At 49.2% G+C, this 21,500-nt stretch overlaps 1 long non-coding RNA gene across 1 annotated transcript in view; it reads right to left on the bottom strand.

Moving 5' to 3' along the window:
- The window catches only part of LOC129381760 (uncharacterized), a 63,653-nt gene that overhangs the window by 7,429 nt on the left and 34,724 nt on the right, over positions 1-21,500 (bottom strand). The window lies entirely within an intron of this gene.

Below are 21,500 nucleotides of genomic sequence, written 5' to 3'. Positions count from 1 at the left end.
TAGATGGGCATGAACTTCTCCTGTGCACAGCTTACTGCAGAGAGCATAGGTCGTGTTCCCAATCAGTGTCCGATTTATATATACACTATATGCTGGTGCAAAGAGGCTCAAAACACTGCAATGGAAGCTTCTAGTACAAAAGGTGCCTGGAAGAAAAAAAATAAGCTGTGCTGCAACCATCTTGGCAACATCTTGTCCCCTCAATAAAAATTCTGCTTACATGTGAACTTCAGCCCGCCAGCTTAAAGTACCAGTGCACTTATGAACAATGAATGAATTCTCAAAGAGCATGTGCAGTCCAGCCAAAAGCATAGGCATGAATCCACATTGTGCTCCTGCATTGAAGGTGAATAACGCGTTCCATAATGGCGAATATGCCTTCGTTGGCTTCCCTGCAATATAAATTCGTAATTTACAAAGGATTGTCAACGACGCTTACTACAAGCACAGATGCACTTGCAAATTATATCACAATTGAATATAATGAGTACAGTGTAAACCTATGTGTCCTTTCCACTTTTAGCATGCTTTACTGCACGATGCTTATTTCCACCCATGTATTGCGGTGTAGCAAGCTACGAAAGAAACGTTGCATAGTTGGGCTTTTTAAGATTACCTTTCTCGCAATACACCAATGTGTCGCGGGGATGTATACTAAAAGTGGAAAGGGGCCACTGTCGCTGGTCATAAGAGTTCTTTAATTACACACACCCGCACCCGCCGCTTCTCAGGTCGTCTAAGTGGACATACTATGCTGGGTAATAGCGCCCCCTCTCACTTTTAGTATGCTTCACCGCGTAACTAAAATGTACAGTGTCGTCCACTCTTAGTCAGAATGCCGCTCCGTGCTGCCGCGCTCCGCGGGGCGCCTCTGTCGGCCGCCGGAGAAACTATTGCGCAGGTGCAGTGAGAGCCGCAGGCGGGGCTTCACGCGTCGTAGCTACAGTGCGCCCTGTATTGCGGTGAAGTGGACTTCAAATTTGCACTGCCTTCGCAGAACGCCGATCGGAGAAACGTTTATGAATAAACAGAAGACTGCTGAGAAGCCTATCAGCTGCTTTTATCCCGTTCCAGCAACCGTAGCAAAGTTTCCTGCGTGCCTGGTGAAGCTGAAACACACAAATAAGCATGCCGGGGAGGAAATGCGCGCCGCGTAATATTCGAAGCTTTATACTACTGCTGCAACACTACGATCCACCAATTTTTTAAATTTTTGGTGTCTTGCTGAGTAGCTGGTAATAAGTGTTAGCAGACGAATGCTGTTGTCTGCTAAAATGTCGGCGCAACGAAAATTAATCGGAGCGGAATAGTAATAGTGGAGGTGGAGCTACATTTTCAGTCTCCTATTTTACCTTGCCACAGATAGAGGTAGACGGCCAGGTAGACTCATCAGCGTTTGAAAACAATCCCTAAGGTTTACCAGGACCTAAGTCTTCAGCTTTGCAAAGTTTTAAATAGTTGCTGAGATGATATTTATTAAGGCGATAGCATTTAATTGTTCCTACTAGCGTCCGTCCGTTACATTTTAGGTCACGTGACCTTAATATCACGTGACATCACGGTGCAGCGCGTCGTGATGTCACATGAACCCTCTGCCACGCTTGCGCCAGCTGCTCTTCTCATCTGTCACGAAATGAATTCAAGCGCGGGAAATTCAACTCAGTGGAATGAGTCGCAAACGGCTTTCGCCTTCCCGCAGTTAATGAACATATATGTGCCTCCAACGAATTTTACTGTTCACAGGTGGCCGTAGGAAAATATGTCGTACTGTGTTCCCGCTAAGTTCCAAGTATGTGGCTGGCGTATTGAAGCAGGACATCTTGAATCGGGTATGTGGACAATTTAGTCAGCCGCCTTTCAATCTGCCTCTAACACTTCCATCAGGGCTTTCGGATGAGCGCTAAAAGCATAACCTTTCCTTCGGTTTAACGCGAGAGTGCAACTTCCCGGTTGCGAAATTTCTATGACGAAGGTTATCTAAAGACGTAAACCGTCAAGTCACCCAACTGTCTGCAGCCGAGTGCAACTGCTTTCGCGAGTCATTCGGCGATTAAGACTACAAGAACGTTGCCGTATCACCACTGCGGCCCAAAATGTGATTCCCGACTGTGTAGACCGAGAGTGCAGGCGCGTCTGGTCGTTTCAATGTTTTCTGCTTGTGGGCCGCACTAAACCGAAACGTCGAGAGTGCCGGAGGACGAAAGACCTGTAGATTTCTGTGTCAGAGAATGCTCACTGCGATAAAGAATACTCAGAGATGTGTAGTACTGCAGCTACGACTACGCTGCAACGAGACTTCGACTACTCAACAACGACCTTTCCGCAACATTTTTAAACTTCGATCCTATTGTATGGGCAACTAATATTCACCATTGGTAAACGAGTGCTCCCATCTTGTGTGATCTCGGGGGACTGAATATCGACGCTGAATAGGCATGAAAAACTGCGGAGATATTGTCTGAGTCTAATATGAACACTGTAGCAAGGTACTCGCGCAATTACAAAAACAAAAAAAACAGGCAAAGGTAAATACCAGTATGCTTTACTTCGCAGATATGCACAAAAAGCAACAACATAAGCTTATTATGAACATGAAAACGAAACAAGTTCCCGAATACAGTTCTTTTGTTAGCTCAGAAGAAAAAGGAATGGCAAAAAAAGAACAACATAAATAAGGCAGTCTGGAACCGACGGTCAAGCGAGGCGCGCTACCTTGCAGCCCGTCTCGACGCAAGCGCGACGCTAAGTCGTACTCTTCATGGCCCAGTAGCGCGTAACATCACCGCTGGCATCTACGACAGCTCTCATCCGGCCAGGAAGGGAGTTGTAGAGCGACGTGCAGAGGTCAACATTGGCCCTTAATGTTTCCCAATGCTCTTGGACTACTCTCCACAATTGGTCTGCCGACAAACCATTCAGGTTTTGACCTGACAACGCAACTCTAATGTTCCCCCACAGGTTCTCGATGATGTTGAGGTCTGGTGATTGTGGAGGCCAATCCATCACGGCAATTTCCCGGTTCTGCAAATACGAGGCAACCCTCTTGGATGTGTTTATTGGGGAGCGGTCGTGTTCAAGAACGAAGTCCATGTCAGCGAACGGGCCGTCTAACAGAAATGGCAAAGCCACATCGTCCAGTATAGAGCAGTAGCCCTCCGACATGAATCGTCCAGGTATTCGGACTAGAGGTCCAAGGCCATCCTCCGTCACGGCGCCCCATACTGTCACAGAACTCCTCCCACTTGCGGCAACTCGTTGTATGAATTCCGGCATATACCTGCAAGAAAGATGGAGTGCAAGTACTATATCTTTGTTTGCTTTGTTGCCGTGAAGAAGACACTGTGTTCTAGTGTCGTAGAAGAAGTAATTGTCTTTTGTTACAACGCACTTGTTTCATGTAATAGTATGCCAACTTGTTATATGCATACATTTGTTATGAGAAATATACACCAGCCATCCGAAACCAATTTTCAAGGAAGGGATGCTTCTGAAGGCATACTATGTATTAATTTTGTTGAGTCTGCAAAGGGATCTTGTATTCCTACCAGCTAAGACAATTACCACAAGCAAACAAAAAAAATAATGGCTTGGCTGCTTTTTTGGCGACACCGTCTTTGCGTCAATCGGCTGCGCTGTCAAGTGGCTGAGAAACAATGACAAAAAAGTGAGAATTGACCTGCATTTAAACAGTTATTTTATTGAAGGTGTCATTAGGAAACTTGGCAAATATCAATTCTGAATGCTGCCTACAAGCTTTAACCTGCACATATGCATTCTTGACCTGTAGTTTAGCGTGAGCACCTTGTGCACGGAAAAGTATTGCCCTCCAAGCAGTGCACAATGCACAACACAAATTTTTTTACGCTGCCCGCAATCAACCCTTGTTGATAAGACAGTGGTCAAAATCGGAACTGGTTGCGCGCAAGTGTATTCAAGCTTTAAGTTATGTATTCAAGCTTGTTTTTACTAGCTTTATACACATACACCTAAGCCGGACACATCGATCAGTCTTTGCCCGATGCGGTAACAAAAAATGAGCTGCGGCGCATTTGAAAACTATATTACGCAAAGTATACACATTCATCAGAACGCTAATTCCAAGCTGAATAATGCTCCTAAAACGTTTTTCAATGTTTCCACACATTAATTTATAAGAAAGGTTTAGGAACAAAACCTCATACCTCGTGTTGATGGGGCGCCAGACTCGAGATCTTTGGTCCCATCTAGTGGAAAAAAGTAGACTCGTCTGTGAAGACGACGCTCTTCCAGTTCTCAACCGACCAATCCGCATGGTCTTGGGCAAACTGCACGCGTTTCGCCTTGTTTTGAGCACGCAGCAGCGGCTTCTGTGCAGCAGTTCTGCTCTTAAATCCAGCTTCGTAAAGGCGGCGCTTGATTGTAGTGGCAGAAACATGTTTCAAACCCAGCTCCACTTGCAGCTCCCGTACAGACATCTTTGGTTTATCCACCACGGCAGCTACTAGCTGTCTATCTTCTTGATCTGTTGTCACTCTGTGACGAGGGGCATCCTGAAGCCTGCCTTCATTCCGGTATGCATTAATTATTCTATTCACTGTGTCAATTGCACGATTGGTTTCTGCTGCAATTCGTTTCTGCGAATAGCCCCTGTGACTTAAGTCCACAATCAGCCGCCTTTCGTCCTCCGGCACTCTCGCCGTTTCGGTTTAGTGCGACCCACAAGCAGAAAACATTGAAGCGACCAGACGTGCCTGCGCTCTCGGTCTAGACAGTCGGGAATCACATTTTGGGCCGCAGTGGTGATACGGCAATGTTCTTGTAGTCTTAATCGCCGAATGACTCGCGAAAGCAGTTGCACTCGGCGGCAGACAGTTGGGTGACTTGACGGTTTACGTCTATAGATAAACTTCGTCATAGAAATTTCGCAACCGGGAAGTTGCAGTGTCACGGTAAACCGAAGGAAAGGTTATGCTTTTAGCGCTCATCCGAAGGCCCTGATGGAAGTGTTAGAGGCAGATTGAAAAGCGGCTGACTAAATTGTCCACATACCCGATTCAAGATGTCCTGCTTCAATACGCCAGCCACATACTTGGAACTTAGCGGGAACACAGTCGGGCATATTTTCCTACGGCCTCCTGTGAACTGTAAAATTCGTTGGAGGCACTTAGATGTTCATTAACTGCGGGAAGGCGAAAGCCGTTTGCGACTGATTCCACTGAGTTGAATTTGCCGCGCTTGAATTCATTTCGTGACAGACGAGAAGAGCAGCTGGCGCAAGCGTGGCAGAAGGATCATGTGACATCACGACGCGCTGCACCATGATGTCACGTGATATTAAGGTCACGTGACCTAACATGTAACGGACGGACGCTAGTAGGAACAATTAAACGCTATCGCCTTAATAAATATCATCCCAGCAACTACTAAAATCCTTGCAAAGCTGAAGACTTAGGTCCTGGTAAACCTCAGGGATTGTTTTCAAGCGCTGATGAGTCTACCTGGCCGTCTACCTCTATCTGTGGCAAGGTAAAATTGCAGACTGAAAATGTAGCTCCACCTTCACTATTACTATTCCGCTCCGATTAATTTTCGTTGCGCCGAAATTTCAGCAGACAACAGCAGTCGTCTGCTAACACTTATTACCAGCCACTCAGCAAGACGCCAAAAATTAAAAAAATTGGCGGATCGTAGTGCTGCAGCAGTAGTATAAAGCTTCGAATATTACGCGGCGCGCATTTCCTCCCCGGCATGCTTATTTGTGTGTTTCAACTTCCCCAGGCAAGTAGGAAACTTTGCTACGGTTGCTGCAACGGGATAAAAGCAGCTGATAGGCTTCTCAGCAGTCTTCTGTTTATTCATAAACGTTTCTCCGATCGGCGTTCTGCGGAGGCAGTGCAAATTTGAAGTCTACTTCACCGCAATACAGGGCGCACTGTAGCAGACGACGCGCGAAGCCCCGCTGCGGCTCTCACTGCACCTGCGCAATAGTTTCTCCGGCGCCTGACAGAGCCGCCCCGCGGAGCGCCGGCAGCACGGAGCGGCATTCTAAGAGTGGACGACACTGTACTGCGGCAAGGAAGCAGTACGTTTGTATTGAGTGAATAATCAAATGGTTTTTACAACAATACAGAAATAAACGCGCACCATGCATCAGTCTACCACACGGAAGAGCGTCGCAACAAAAGGTAGCTGATTCACACAGGCCGTGTAGCCCACTTATCACTCGTAAAGGGTATTTATTATGTGCAATTCGAAATTTCAGACACACAGAAACATGTTTATATGTTTACGTTCGTACTCCTTGCGTAATAGGACAGCCTGAACTTCCACAATAGAAAGTGATTAACAACACACAAACGCAAAGAACACAGACATATGCCTCGTTTTTAACTCGGCCGTCATGCAAATGATACATAGCACGGAAAAACGTGAACATGCTCTGTGTTAGCATCGCAAACTTCATACAAGGCAAGGAGCACACCACAATTCTGCGATAGGCGCTAATGAGACCAAAACGGGAGCGCATGTCTGAACGCGCAAATGGAGCACCTAGATCACTCTACTCGGCCACCACCTTCACTGCACGGCTGCACCACTCGTTTCAAGTACAGCACACCAATCGCTACCGTACTTCCCTTGACGCACACCAAATACACATTCAGCGCTAAAAAGTGGGCGGTGGACGCAGTTGCATTTACATGACTTGTAGCTAGCAGACATCCCTCGATGTCCGTTAAGCAAAGGCGGACACGGCGACGCCACATGGCGGTTCACTGAACTGCGCTGCCGATGCGCTAGGCAACTTCGACATTTCAACTGTCACCACCGCCGGGTTCTCAAGGAAGCACGAGTCACAACACAAATTCTGTACTGCCAGAGCTCACTGATGCCAAAGCCGCACTACCACAACTCACGGCTTTCCGCCAAGTAACACAGAACCTCTAACCAGCACACAAGCAACGTAAGCACACTCACATGAGCAATGTTAAGCAACGCGCGGTTGGCGCGGTCCAGAGAACGATCAAGTCGAGAACGAACACGCCACAGCGTCGCCCGGCGCCACCATCGTGCCTTCTCAAAAATCCCTAAACGATCCTGTCCCTAGGCACCTAGGATCAGGTCACCTGAGGGATTTTTGTACGACATTTACACGCACGCCCTCTTGCGTGGGCCGCGACGCGGTCGATGCGCCGGAGGCGAGCGCCAGCTGGAGTAAATACAAGGAACCGGGCGCGCCGCTCCGTGGGCCCCCAAAACACCCATCGCGCCGGCGCGCTCAAAATGGCGGACGCCGCGGCCGGCCTACGAACGCCGCGGCCGATTTGAGTGTTTGAATGGGTTTCTTTTGAGTTTTCGCTTAGCATAATTATGTTTTCTCGTATAGTCAAATTACAATCCGAGAGCTATCATGTCTGTTGGTTGTGTGGAAGTCGTAGTTCGCGATTTTTCTACGTATTTTAGCTAGAGAAATTCAAATAGTTCAGTCAATTCCTTGCATCATGTTCAAGGCCTGGGTATTTTTAGGAACTGCCTGCAGAGGTGCCGACATGCAAAGTTTTCCCAGGCAGCTGCAGCTGCAGCAGTGTTGGCGTTTTCTAGGAACCGACCGTCAGTCTCCAGCAGAACTAGGTCTACTGTAGAGATTTGCTTTGAAAGGACGGCAAGGCGTCATTCCGCAACCTCTTGGCGTCACGATGTCTGCTGCGGCGACTGACTGTGTGAGGAGGACAATACGCCGAGTCAACAACTCTTCGCCGGAATGCCGGGGCGAGGTAGGCGAACTAGGCTTTGTTAGTGAACTCGCCATCACCAACCTGGTATGTCGGGAGCGGGGGAGTTCCTGAGAGAATGTATTTGGCGGCACCGTGCCACGCGCCTTTCAAGACGCAAGACAATGGAGAACCACGGCGGCCACTTTGTTGGGGTCAGCTCAGGGATTAAGAGGAGCCTCCTTAAGGCAAGACCCAGTCCTGCGAAGGCCGTCTCGTCTCGGTGGGGGCAGTGAGACCTGTGCGGATGTGTGTGTGTGTAAGCCTTCCCCCTCAAAGGCGGCTCGCCTACAATGCCTCTGGTCGAACGTTTTCTCTCACCTGGGGATCTAGGGAGGACAGAGTGTATTTAAGGAGCTGTTGCACGGATCCTCAGTGTGCTTTCTCTCGCAGTCATGCTAGACTGATGAACTGCAACGCCCTTATGTAGATACTGTAAATAAACCCGTATTCTTCGTTCTCGATGAGAACAAGTCTCTCACTCCAACAACGTCCTCAGCGTGGATGAGTTGGACGATGGCATGGACCAGCTACCATCTAATTTATCTCCGACTTCAAACATTACAGTATACACCGTAATTTTTTTTTCATGGGAGGAGTAGGAAACAACTTCATTAAATAGTAGGGGAAGGAAGAGTGAGGTGATGGAGGGAGGCTAGGCCGGGCCCAGGGAGCCGCAGCTGTCGCCGTCCATTCCGCCAACCTGGACTGTGAGTCTTGGTCGACACTTCTCAGCGTTTCCTCACATTCCTCAGGTGAGAGGGATAGCCGCAGGAGCACTTTTGGGGGGGGGGGGAGGTCGGTTCCCCAGAGTTGGGGATGTGATCCTACCCAGCCTGAGCTAAGCCGCAAAACGTACATGTCGAGACGCTGTTATCCTTCAGGATGGCCGCTAGTCTCCTGGGGCTGAGCACACTGCACGTTTGAGCTCTGCGCAGGGCCAAAGCCTGTTGTCTGTTTAGGCCGCCGCATGGAGGTGTGTAAATCTGTAGTTCCTCTCTTTGCCGGCGGAGGCGATCTCCGTAACTTAGTGACAGTGTTTCAGGGTTTTCCGGGGGAGGCTGCCTCTCGGGCCGCTTAGGAGTTACGCGGGCTGTGAGGTGGGCAGCTTTGTTGCCAGTGTTTCCCTCGTGGCTAGGGACCCAGAGAAGCCTGATGGTTATCCCCGGCCTCTGTGGCTTCTCTGCCGCGGTTTGGCTTACTTGGCCCTATCTGAAGCTTTTCACCGCTGACATTGAGTCCGATACTATGAAGAGCGTCCCTGCGACAGCGGTTGCACTAGCAATGGCGGTCTCTTCCGCTTCTAGGATAGACCTCGCTGCGATTTCCTCGGTTCGGAGGATCCGCCCCGTTCCGTCCACAGCCGCTTTCGCATATGTGCCGTCCCCCACAGGCGAGGCGTCCACATAGGCGGCCGGTTTGTCTGCTACACTCTTCTTGAGGGACTCTGCGCGTGCGCGTCCCTTGTTGTGTTCTCCTACGTTCTTCGGGACTGGCGGAATGACCAGTTCGTTCCTAATCTCTCTAAATTTTCCCTCTCTTGCTGGTTCCTGTCTGTGCGTGGGGAGAGGAGAGATTCAGGAGTTGTAGGATCTCATGCCCCTGCTGTGTGCGTGACAGCCTCCACCAGTGCGCCGCTCTTCGCGCTTCCACGATTTCGGTGACGGTGTTATTTATTTACTTACTTCAACCTACTGTCAACCCCATGGGGGTTATTACAGGAATGGGGGTTTAAACTTTGACACATCATATGTATATTTGCAATCCTGGCTTCATTTTTTGAGCCAAAAAAAGAAATACAGAGTAGTTGGGAACAAATACAGAGACGCAAACAGTATCAATAAGTAAAAGAGAGGACTGCCTTCTGTGCAAGCTCAATAAATTTGGGAAACGTTGTCTGATCAGTGACACACGGGTTCAATTCATTCCATTCTCTTACAGCTTGCGGGAAGTAGGAGAACAAGAATGCGTTAATATTGCACGAAAACTCTTGTAGTCTATTTGGGTGCATCTACACCAGCTATGGAGTCCTAATTGCATCAGTCTTTCGTTGCTTGTCCATGTAGGAAGTCCGGCGGCTATTCTGTAGACTGAACGCAGTAAAGTGTCGATCTTTGCGATGTCGGTCTTTCGTAGTTGCAGGAAAGGGCATGTGTATGCTATCCTACAGACGAAGTAAGCCTGGATTAGCCTGCATGCCTCTTTCTCGTGAAGTCCAAACTTGCGGTCAGTAATACGTCGCAGCACCTCGATTACCTGGCGAGAGGTGCCCGCCGGTCTCTTCATGGTTTCCTTGCACGAGTTATTTTCTTCTAGGTAGAGCCCCAGTACTCTGATAGTGGGGACCAGGGGTACTACTCTGTTGACTACGACTTGCAGTTTAGTTTTGATTGCCTGCGTTGTTTTGCCGGCAATAAACAGTTCTGACACGGTAGAGGAGCATTTGAGGCTGTTGCCGGCCATGTAGGCTTGTACCGTTTCGGCTGCTGTTTGCAATGCCTGTTTGATGGCGCCGGCATTGCTTTGCCTTGTTCAAATGGTCCCATCGTCCGCATAAATGGCATGGCGGATAAGCTGGGGCTTGTTGAGGTCGTTTCCTCGTTGCCCAGTTGAAAAGAAAAAAATATAGTAATGCACCCTGGGGTGCACCCCTAGCGCCGAGGTCAACCTGAGGGCTGTTGATATCTAGAATGTTGAAAGTGGCTGTCCGGTCGCGAAGAAAGGCAACGATGTATCTGAGCGCCCGTGCCCCAACATTCGTTTCCGATAGGTTTCTCAGTATGGCCTCGTGTCTGACGTTATTCAATGCCTTGTGCACATCGAGCCCCAGGCAACGCAACATTTATTTCAGTCAGCGTAGGGTCAAAAAGCGAAGTATTCCCCGCATCAAAAACTCGCGAAAGTCGCCTGATCTCAGCGCGTGAGACAGAGGAAAAGGCCATCACGCAAAACCGAAAAGCGTTCAGTGTGACAATTCAGAAATGGAGGCGGCGCAAAAGCCCGATTACGACAGGAGAGGGCGCGTCTCTGCGAGTAAAACTAACCAATATTTTTAAAAATAACAGGAGCGTATGGCAACGTAGACTACAACAATTTGTGGGATATTCTGGAAGGAAACCTTAGGCGACGATTGTCTACAGCTTTTGAGAGAGCTTTACAGAGAAAATTCCATTTGCGTTGAATGGGAAGGAACGAGGAGAAAGTTGATATCAACAAGGGACTGAGGCAGGGATGCCCTTTATCCCCACTACTGTTTATGAAGTATATGGTGAGGATGGAGAGAGCGCTAGAAAGAAGCATCATCGGGTTTAATCTCACATACAAACAGGGGGGTACAATAGTAGAGCAGCAGCTTCCAAGTTTATTTTATGCGGGCGACATTGTATTGCTCTCTAACAAGCAAAGCGATCACGTCTGACTAATATCTGGACAGCAAGGAGAGAATTTAGGTTTGAAATTTAGCGTTAGAAAATCAGGTGTTGTGGTATGCAATGAAAACAGTGAATAGGCAGTGGAAATGCAGGGCCAGCAAATACTTCGGGTACAGGATATATCTTGGTATATGGATAAACGGAGGCAATAAATATATGGAAACACAGAAAAAAAACAGCAACAGTAAAGGGGAAGAGAAATGCAGCCATAATTAAGCACAGAGCGCTATGGGGATACAATAGGTACGAGGTGCGCCGGGGTATGTGGAAAGGTGTAATTCTTCCAGGACTTAATTTTGGAAATGCGGTTGTTTGCTTGAAATCGTGGGTACAATTAGGACTCGATGGGGACCAAAGGTCCGTGGGACGCCTCGCACTGGGCGCTCGCGGGAACAATACAAATGAATCTGTGCAGGGTGATATGAGCTGGACCAATTTTGAAGAGAGAAAAGCTCACAGTAAAATTTATTATGAAGAACGACTGAGGAATATGGAAGAAAGTTAATGGGCTGGGAGAGTGTTGGTATCTGTACAGGAAAAACATTGATTCACAGTGGAGGAAAAGAGCTAGGAAGTTTACCAACAGGTATGCGGCCTGTAGGGTGGGCAACACAGCAGCAAAGAACGTCAAGCGGAAAGTGAGAGAAGCTAAAATAACCTCATGGGTGGCGGCAAATGAAAAGAAACCTGCCATTAGTAACTACTTAAGAGGAAAAAACGAAATCAGGAAAGAAACGATTTATGATAACTCAGAGGGAAGCTCATTACTTTTCGAAGCGAGATCAGGATGCCTTAGAACACGCACCTATAAAGCAAGGTATAACAAGGAAAAAGGAGCATGTGCTTGCTGCAGTGAAACTAGGGAAACTATGGAGCATGTTTTGTTAGAATTTGATGACATGTTTTCAGAACCGGGCGGACAGTATACAGCGCACACAACTGTCACGAAAGCAGATATGTTTATCCGGCACCAAACAGAATCAGTATTCGGAAGTTCTGCAATTACAAAAATTTCAATGCCTTTTCTAATAAACAGAGCTACACCCCCTCCTTTGGCAAACTGTCTCATTTCTGATAACCCAGTAATCTGGAGGCGAAAATTCTACATGTGATATAGAGTCGCCCAGTCATGTTTCTGTTACGCAAATAATTGACGGACTGTAGCACTCTACAAGCCAATTGAAATCTGCAAACTTATTATGCAAGCTTCGAGCATTTATGTTCAAAAGAGTTTGTTTCTGCTCATTGACGAGTCACTCTGTGTTAGTAGGCACTGCAGCATGTGGAGCCTTAACAAGCCTTTTGCAAACATCATCCCAAGTGTCACGAACACTGTCGACTATAAGGGAATCGTACTGCAATCTATACTTATCTCCTTCTTTGCGGATATTAACCGAATCGTCCCAGAGAGCCTTTCGAATTTGCCGTACACGCGTAGAAAAGTCTTCACTAATGTACGTATCGGATCCTTTTAGTTTTCTGGCGTTTTTAAGGATGGAAAGCTTGGTTCTAAAGTCTAGCATTTAAAAAATTACAGGTCTCGTCTTTTCATTTCTTTGCGTGCCAGGCCTGTGACAGCATTGAATACCTTCACATTGGATTCCAAGTTTGGGACTTCGAAACTATGGGGCATGTTTTATTAGAATTCAAGGACATCTGCCCATCGGTCGATTTAGGCAGCAAAGGACCCCTTGAAGGCCTTGGGATCAGGGAGAGCAGGGGCAAACTAAGCATGTCCGTAACGGATATGAGTAAGAGGCGATTGGAATATTGGTGGGAGAAAAGTAGGAAAACAAAAAAAAACGGAGACGTAGAAAAGCAAAGTTGGTTTGGTTATGGGAATTCATCGTGCGTATTTTTTTGTTTTTTACCTAGGAGGGATATTAGGCAGTATAATAGTAAAAGCCTTGTGGGGCAAGTCCCAGCCCAGTTCCAAAGGGAACGTCCATAACATCGATCCATCCATCCATCCATCCCTCCGAGTGTGGCCGAGATGTTCAACCTGGCTTAGGGCCGATTTACGCTCAAACCGCCCATGGCCGCACATGCCGCACCGCACGCAGGCGGTTCGTGAAAAACGGGCGGTCGTCGCGATCGTTTGCAAAACTGCATTTACGCTGAAACGCATGATGCGGTGCGGTTCGCATGCGCCCTCTGGTTTTCCAAATAGGTAACCAGCTACTGGCAACGTGCATCAGAGACTTCACAGTCCCATGTGCTGGCGACCAGCAAAATTTCGCGCCCGGCCAGGATTTTGTTTGCTCTCTTATTAGTTATTTTTTATTAGTTAGCTCGAGTGGTTCGTATGCGCTGGCATCAGCACTTCGGTTTGGAGACGCGACGTCTGTTGAAAGCCGGCAAACATTCGGCAGTGCGCAGAGCAACACTGTTCGAAGTCGGCAACTATCGCCAACAGCAAACGACACTGGCATATTTTTGTCGATATAGGTTCAAGCTTCTGCGGCATGGTGAAAACGCCACTCTTGCACGGTCACATTCTGTGCTGCATGCGTGGCGTTCACGTGGTGACCCACCTTTGGAACACTGTGCAGTCCTCTTACCTGTGCCGCTTTTTTTATTTGTTTATTGCTACTGCATAATGTTGCGACAACATGCGTCACTATTGGCTCGGTTGTGTATGGCGCGATGGCGCAGTTTTTGTAGCTGCACTAGCGAAAGCTTGTGTTGTGGACAAGCTACGCACCACCGCTCCTCGGCTGTACAAAGCACCAGGGCGGAAGAAACGGGAAGCGACCCCATCCCGAGTCGAGTTCTGAGAATTCTTCGTCGCCCTCAGCGTCTCGGCTACCGGACAGGGACCGAGAGTTTGCCCTCTCGAACACATGCAGCTCTCACCTGCGTCTTTTGTAGAAAATAAGCGTAGTCTGTTTTCTGCCACCAACCGATGTGCACTCTTTTCACGGATGGGGTCAAACCCCGTACGTAACACTGGCGATGAGGCAGGAGTTGCGAAGTGGATAAGTTTTCGAAGTTAAGGCAGTGGCTACAGGACGAATGCACGGCGCTGTCGAGCCTTTCTTGGGCAAATCATGGGAATCGTGGATCCAGCGCCTCGATTTTACTTCGTGGCGAGCGGCGTCAGCGACGAAGCGAAGAAGCGGGCACTTCTCACGCTTTGTGGAGCCGACACTTTCGAACACTGTGTGCGCGTGCTGATAGCACCGAAGATCCCGAGAGAAGTCAACTTCAATGATTTAGTGACACTTCTCAGGCGGCACTTCGACACCAGGACATCTGAGCTTTACAGACCCGTGTTTCAAAGACCCGACCAACGGCTAGACGAGTCGATCAGCAGCTACGCTGCGGTCCTCGGAACCTTGACAACCGACTGCAACTTCGGAGCACTGCCTTCGGCTACAATATCGACGACGTCACCTGACACCCAAACGACCGCTTCAGCAGCGAACCCAACTATGCCGCCCCAAGATGTAATGCTCCGGGGCAAGTTCGTCCGCGGCGTCTGGGACGAACATCTTCCACAGAGACTGTTTGAAGAAAAAGCCTGACATTTCAATGCGCTGTGGACTTAGCCCTGTCAGCGGAAAGTGCGTCAAGGCATCAGCGAGATATCAAGGGAGTGGCAAACTCGGGGGAAATTAACAGGACGTCGCAAATCAAGCCAGAATGCAAGCGTACGTCAGCACGACATTGCCATCGATACGACGGCTTGCATGACCCTCATCATCATCATCATCATCATCATCATCATCAGCCTGATTACGCCCACTGCAGGGCAAAGGCCTCTCCCATACTCCTCCAACTACCCCGGTCATGTACTAATTGTGGCCATGTTGACCCTCCAAACTTCCTAATCTCATCTGCCCACCTAACTTTCTGTCGCCCCCTGCTACGCTTCCCTTCCCTCGGAATCCAGTCGGTAACCCTTAATGACCATCGGTTATCTTCCCTCCTCATTACATGTCCTGCCCATGCCCATTTCTTTTTCTTGATTTCAACTAAGATGTCATTAACGCGCGTTTGTTCCCTCACCCAATCTGCTCTTTTCTTATCCCTTAACGTTACACCTATCATTCTTCTTTCCATAGCTCGTTGCGTCGTCCTCAATTTAAGTAGAACCCTTTTCGTAAGCCTCCAGGTTTCTGCCCCGTACGTGAGTACTGGTAAGACACAGCTGTTATACACTTTTCTCTTGAGGGATAATGGCAACCTGCTGTTCATGATCTGCGAATGCCTGCCAAACGCACCCCAGCCCATTCTTATTCTTCTGATTATTTCACTCTCATGATCTGGATCAGCAGTCACTAACTGTCCTAAGTAGATGTATTCTCTTACCACTTCCAGTGCCTCGCTACCTATCGTAAACTGCTGTTCCCTTCCAAGACTGTTAAACATTACTTTAGTTTTCTGCATGACCCTGAAACGTGCCAATTCAAGACAGCCGAGTGCCCTTTCTGCTCCAAGGAAGGTCACATCGAGCGTGCCTGCATCTCAAAGAAAAAGAAAAACACGGAACCACGCTCCGACAACTAGCAGCTACGGGCACACAGTGTCAACCTACCACCTATCAGCAAATCCTGCTGCAAGCTGCACACAGTGAGTGTACGCACACACTGCCCCAAGTTCCTCGTGGACTTGAGAGTGGAGGGAAAGCCAGTCCAGTTTGAGGTGGACACAGGTACGGCATGCTCCCTGATAAGCGAGGACACGAACTACAGAATGTGGAAAAAACATGGCGTGGCTTTCTTGCGAGGCCCTTAATTGGCACACATGGTCAGGTAAAGAATTACACGTCCTGGGCTCCGGACAAGTTCGTGTGAGGTTGAGTTCAAAGGATTATCTGCTGCCGTTGTTGGTTATGAAGGGCACCAGGTGCAACCTCCTAGGAAGAGATTGGTTTTTGGCACTTCACATTCAGGTGAAGGAGATCAACCACGTTGGAGAGCCAGCACTAGAAATTACAGAGGTTCTGGGATGACACCCAGATGTCTTCAAGGAATACATTTGCAGCTATGCAGGTATACCTGTATACACGTCACTGCAGCACTGCTCACAGTGAACACTACAAAACGACTATTCAGGGTGGAATGCCTCCCGTTCTGAATTTCCACTTCACCAGCTATCTTCTAGTGCGTGAGGGAGACAAAGATACCTGGAATTCCAGGGGTGAGTGTTCACCTTTACGACATCATTGTCAACGGGAACAGTGCAAATGAGCACGCAAGTGTCTGAATCAGGTTCTATTCGAGGCTAACTGAGCAAGGCTTACGCCTCAAGAAAGAAAAATGCAGGTACGGAATTACGTCGGTTGAGTTTCTGGGACATCGAATTGACAGAAATGGTGTTCGCAACACCAAGAAAAAGGTTGAGGCTATACTTCAAGCACCCAAACCATCTGACAAGACATCCCTAAGAGCTTTTCTGGGCTTTATTTCATTTGACGACTGCTTTTTGAAGAATAAAGCGATGGTTGTGGTTCATCCATTCATCCCCACATGGTGCCCACTTCGGGCATATGACGACTACGTGCACGGCTTGGGTGCCCTCGCGGCTGCACGGCGTCAACGACGGAAGCGGCTGCCGACTCACGGACTGCTATTCAGCCCCTCGCGCCGGCAGCAATGCAGCCCCCCCCCCCCCTCCTTTGTGCGGCGGCGCCCAGGGGCAACCCCTTTACCGACCACCCAAGGACTATGTTTCGACACGGTGCCTTGCAGATTGTTCCCTTTGTCCTATGCCGGGCCATTGAACTTGCCCGGCGCACCATTCTGACTGACTGCCAGATTGGCCTGACGACGCAGCGCGGTGACCGGAGGCGCCGGCCACTGAAAGCGGCGTTGGGACCACGGAGGCTGCCCGGACCCTCTCTCTCTCGACCTTGTTCGTCCTTAGGGACTGTTTGGGGAATCTGGGGACGGGGAGGTGTTATTTAAGCAGCTTGCAGCTGCTCTGTCGAGCTCTCCTGATAACCACGCCAACTTGTAAACATTGTATAAAGAATTCTTCATCGAGAAAGCTCTCGTCTCTGACCAAGAAGTGGGGTCAAGACCTCCTGCCGACCACGCATACCTCGGCACAGGCAACAACTGGATGGCGAGCGGTGGGATCGAGCGTGAAGTATGACAGACGACAGTACACCGAGCTCACGGGGACGGACAGCATAGGGCTGGTGAGTGTTGGCTTTGCTCTTTTGAGTGACCAGGCTGACTAGATAGAGGTTTAATCCTAGTCGCTGGTAGGGACCTGCCGCAGAAGCGTGTGTTTTAGTACTTCTGGGTAGAGGTCAAGGCATTGTCACACCAGTGTTCCGCGATGGATCTGAAACGGTTGTTTAGAACTCAGCTCGTATCCCTTTGCGAGGAGCTAGGCGTTGAAGTTAAGCTTCAAATAACGAAAGCAAGTATCATTGAAGCAATTGAGAGCACGGATCTTGCGAAAGAGAAAATCGTAGAAATGTGGAACGAAATCCTAAGGCGCAAGGCGGACGAGGAGAAGCTAATAGAGCTTCACATAGAGAAATTTCGACTTGAAGTCGAGTTGAGAAAGACAAGTGTTGTTCCGGAATCAGAGGGGGTAGGTAGACATGACCTTTATGATCTATCTAAACTTATGCAGCCCTTGAAGGTTGGGCAAGACATAGGTCTCTATCTCGTAAATTTCGAGAGAACTTGCGAAAAGTCAAAATTTGTTCGCAGCACTTGGGCGCGGCGCTTGATTAGTTTGTTGCCCTGCGAGGCGGCAGACGTGCTTGCGAGGTTGCCTGCGCATGATTCTGACGACTATGATCAAGTGAAAGAGAGCCTACTGAAGCGGTTTCATTTGTCAGCAGAGGCATTCAGGCAGAGATTCGGAAGTCTGAACAAAAGGCAGGGTGCCACTTTTGCCTAGTTTAATTATGAGTTAAAAGTAAATTTGGCCGAGTGGTTAAAGGGCGCCAAAGCTTTTGGCAGCTTCGAAAAGGCGTTAGAGGTGTTTGCCTTGGAGCAGTTTTACTCAAAGCTGCCAGAGGCAATGAAACTTTAGATTCAAGACAGGGATCGTGTCGAGTCGGTGCAGTCAGCCACTTACCTGGCGGATCAGTATGCCTCACGCAGAGGAATTAAAGAGGAGGCTACGATCGCCGGTGCGGTGGAAAAGAGAGGCTGGAAGGGTACAGCTAAGCCCAGTAATGGGAAAGATTCTGCGAAAGAAGTGGAGTCGAAGGTTCCAGAGCAGCCGGTAGGGGAAGAAGAGAGAGAGATTCGTGAGAAACGTTCACAGAAGAGCTTCTTCGAAGAACGGAGGCCGGTGGCGTGCTTTAACTGCAACGAAACCGGTCACATAGCTGTCGGCTGCCGCAAACCAAAAGTTGTGTTCGCGGACGTTTCTGACTCGCAGACTGATGATGAGCTGCTCAAACCGCACCTGTCTAAACTGCAGGTGAATGGGCAAAACTAACGTGTGGCGGGACAGTGGAGCAACCATTGACTTGGTGCCCCCAGATTATGTGAAGCAGGAGCAGTACAATGGCAAGTGCGCTTGGATAAAGCCTGTGTTAGAGGACATTAGTGTCTCGCTTCCCGTCGTAGAGGTGGTGCTCAGCGGGCCATTCGGTGTAGTGTGTACTGAGGCGGCTGTTTCTAACAAGCTGCCGCCGCAGTACACTTGTTCTCTAACCGCAGCGATCGCCTACTGAGGGGCCAGGGTAAAGATTGGGTGGAGGGTAGCGTTCAGGCTCTAACGACATCTAAAGCGCGTGCCTTGGCTGCTAAACTGGAAATGAAAGAATGGGATACCGACGTGGAAGTGAGCAATCCACTCGGCGATGAGTGCGAAATTCAGCCAAAAAACCGTTCAATATCTGCGAGTAGTGAGGGAGACACTGTTAAGCATGAGAGAGAGATTGCAGAAAATACAGAGGTGAAGGCTGTTAGGCAGTCAGGCAGAACAACCAGGCAAACCAAGTTCGAGAGCGCATTAATGAAGGACGCCGAATGTGTCGACGGGTTATTTGTCCTGCCGTGCTCTAGCTCACTAGATAGCATGCTAGCGAAAGTGACGAGAGAGGTTCTCATTAAGGAGCAAACAGTTAATTTGGCTCTCAACATGACGGAGGAAGTGGCGACAGAAATTCCGCGCCTAAGTGGAATGAACGAAATTACGGGTGCGGAAGATGTGGCGAGGGTCACTGCGTCTCATGAAGCTTTGACAGACATGCGATTGGCTGATCTAAATAACTAGGTAGAAGCTAACATGGATTTGTTTTCTCGAAATCCAGGAAAGACGGAGCTGATGGCTCACGACATAGAACTCACATCCCAGACTCGAGTGAAATCGCGAGCTTACCGGACGGCACCGAGACAGCAGGAAATGTTAAAAAGAGAAGTTGAGCGGATGCTAGAACGTAAGATAATGGAGCTTTGAGAGAGCTTCTATGCTTCTCCGCTCATTCTTTTAGAGGTCCCGGGTAAAGACCCACTACCTTGCATTGATTATAGGAAGTTGAATGCGACAACCAAAGATCAGATGTGTCCCATTCCCCAATATTCAGAACTAGCGGCTCCACTGACCGATGCCCTCAGAAAATCGGCTCTTGAAAGAGTAATTTGGGATGGCGCCAAGAGGGATGAGTTTCAGGGGCTCAAAGCGGCTCTCTCGGCTTCTCCCGTGCCACGTGCACCGAACTACGACCGACCCTTCATTCCACAGTGCGATGCAAGGAATCACGAGTTGGGGGTTGTGTTGTGTCAGGAGGATGACAAAGGTGAAGAGCACCTAGTGTTGTACCGTGAGCTTTCGGCTCACGTATGAGAGGAAGCCTATAGTGCATTGGAAAAATAACGTGCATGCCTGCTATGGGCATCTCAAAAACTAGCCTGCTACCTTTACGGAACGACATTTGTCTTTGAGACTGAGCATTGCCCGCTTAAGTGGCTGGCTCAAACGTAAGGCAAGAATCCCCGATTGTTAAGGAGGAGTCCAGCACTTCAGGAGCTGAATTTCAGCGTGCGCTATCGAAAGGGAGCAGCCAATGCCAATGCTGATGGTTTAAGCCGCGCCTTTTAGTTTATCTTCCCAGCTTGTACTAAATTTCTTTTGGTTGCAACTGTATACTTTTGCTTATTTGCCTTGTGAAGAAGCGAGAACACTTGTGTGACTGCCAGGACTTAACGAAGTATAGGAGTTTTCAATGTCAATGTCAGCTTGGTCGCTTGCGGAGTATGGCTGGCGCTGCCGCGCCAGTGGTTTCGTTCTACATCATTTAGGAGCAAATGAGCAGACAGGAAGCGAAGCAGATCTCTTCCGTCGAGCAGCTGAGACTTCTCACCGTACGAGATCTTCCCCGTCGGCGCAGGAGTTGTTATGTTTCTGCCTTGGGATTTGCCTGACGGGAGGCCAGTACTGTGGTGTGTCGACCGTGGAGGCAGCATTCATCCCCACATGGTGCCCGCCTCGGGCACATGTGGACTACGTGCACGGCTTGGGTGTCCTCGCCGCTGCACGGCGTCAACGACGGAAGCAGCCGCCGGCTCACGGACTGCTATTCGGCCCCTCCTCGTGCCAGTAGCAATGCAGCCCCCCCCCTCCTCCTTTGTGGGGTGGCGCCCAGGGGCAACCCTTTTACCGACCACGCAAGGACTATGTTTCGACACCTTGCCTTGCAGATTGTTCCCTTTGTCCTATGCCGGGCCATTGAACTTGCCCGGCGCACCATTCCGACCGACCGCCAGATTGGCCTGACGACGCAGCGCGGTGCACGGAGGCGCCGGCCACTGAAAGCGGCGTTGGGACCACGGAGGCTGCCCGGACCCTCTCTCTCTCGACCTTGTTCTTCCTTAGGGACTGTCTGGGGAATCTGGGGTCGGGGAGGTGTTATTTAAGCAGCTTACAGCTGCTCTGTTTCTCTCTCCTGATAACCACGCCAACTTCTGAACATTGTATAAAAAATTCTTCGCCGAGAAATCTATCCTCGTCTCTGACTCTGCTTGAAGTGGGGTCTAGACCTTCTGCCGGCCATGCATACCTCGGCACACGCAACGCCCTTCTTTCGTCTGTGGACGCATCGCCGTACGGCGTTGATGCCGTCCTCGCTCTGGAAGATGGTATTTGCCGAGAGGCGTCCATTGCATTCGGTTCATGAACACTGGGAAGGGCCGAAAAGAGCTACTTCTAGCTCAACAGAGAAAGTGTAGCAGCAATCTACGGCATCAGTCATTTCCATAAGTACATAGCTGGCCGGCATGTGACCATAATAACAGATCGCCAGGCATTGATTGGAATAGTTAGTAAAACAAAGCAAGTATCCCGGGTCTTTTCATCAAGGATCACGCGGTGGTGCCTTAAACTAGCAACGTACGATTAC

Source organism: Dermacentor andersoni, chromosome 1, assembly GCF_023375885.2.
Source record: "Dermacentor andersoni chromosome 1, qqDerAnde1_hic_scaffold, whole genome shotgun sequence".
Lineage (NCBI taxonomy): Eukaryota > Metazoa > Arthropoda > Arachnida > Ixodida > Ixodidae > Dermacentor > Dermacentor andersoni.
The sequence above is the reverse complement of the archived record's forward strand: the minus strand, read 5'-3'. Positions and strand labels throughout refer to the sequence as shown.